Source organism: Rutidosis leptorrhynchoides, chromosome 4, assembly GCF_046630445.1.
Source record: "Rutidosis leptorrhynchoides isolate AG116_Rl617_1_P2 chromosome 4, CSIRO_AGI_Rlap_v1, whole genome shotgun sequence".
Classification (NCBI taxonomy): Eukaryota; Viridiplantae; Streptophyta; class Magnoliopsida; order Asterales; family Asteraceae; genus Rutidosis; species Rutidosis leptorrhynchoides.
In genome coordinates this window covers 122,595,318-122,596,281 of record NC_092336.1, presented here as the reverse complement: position 1 = coordinate 122,596,281, position 964 = coordinate 122,595,318, and the positions used below count along the sequence as shown (strand labels likewise).

Here is a 964-nt window from a genome sequence, read left to right as displayed (position 1 = left end):
TTAGAGACACATCCGATTGTTCCACAAAACTCTCCTAAATCAGAGTCTGACACTGAAGAGGAAGTTTTTGATCAACGAGACGAGATGGCCAAACGACTAAGAGGAGTAGACACCTACTACCAACCGGGTGATTATGAGGATCATTCACCCATTGTTTATCCTACATCGGCAGGAGGAAACAATCGACGATTTGAGGTCCGACCTCAACTCATTTCGATCTTGCCAACCTACCTAGGTATGGCTAACGAGGAACCATATGAACACATCACTGAGTTTAATGAGATATGTGCTACTAATCAGGTAAACGGTTTCACTGATGATGAGGTATGTCTGCGATTATTTCCTTATTCACTTAAAGATAAGGCAAAACGATGGTTTCTCTCTTTACCCGCCCGGAGTATTAATACTTGGGCGGTGATGAAAAAACAGTTTTTAGAGGAGTTTTATCCCATAAGTAAAACTTCAGACATGCGTACGCAAATAAAATCTTTTAAACAATTACCGGGTGAATTATTTCATGAAGCGTACGAGTGTTTGAAGGAGTTACTTAGAGCATGCCCACACCATGAGATACCAAAGTGGGAATTGGTTAAAGTTTTCTATGATAGTTTAGATTCCCAAAATAGGCAATTCCTTTTGGCGGCTAGTGGTGGGGCATTTTTAACTCGGTCTAGTGATGATGAATGGACGTTCTTTGAACAGTTAAGCAAAGGTTCAAAAACCCAAGCTTCGGTTAATCGTAAACAACCTAGTACCTCCCGAGTAAATCATGTTTCCGATTCGGGTGGTTCATCTAGGAACTTCGAGCAAGAATTAGATGATTTGAAAATGCTTATATTTAACAACCTAAACCAGGGTCTTGCTTGTAATGTTTCGCAGGTTTAGGAAGTTTGTGAGATTTGTGGAGATCCTTCTCACTTTGCATTCGGATATAGAAATGGGCTTTCACCGGTAAATCAACAAA

At 40.4% G+C, this 964-nt stretch overlaps 1 pseudogene; it reads right to left on the bottom strand.

Annotated features, from left to right (window-relative positions):
• Positions 1–458: 458 nt before the first annotated feature.
• LOC139845795 (small nucleolar RNA R71) lies at positions 459–572 on the bottom strand (annotated as a pseudogene).
• Positions 573–964: the final 392 nt, after the last annotated feature.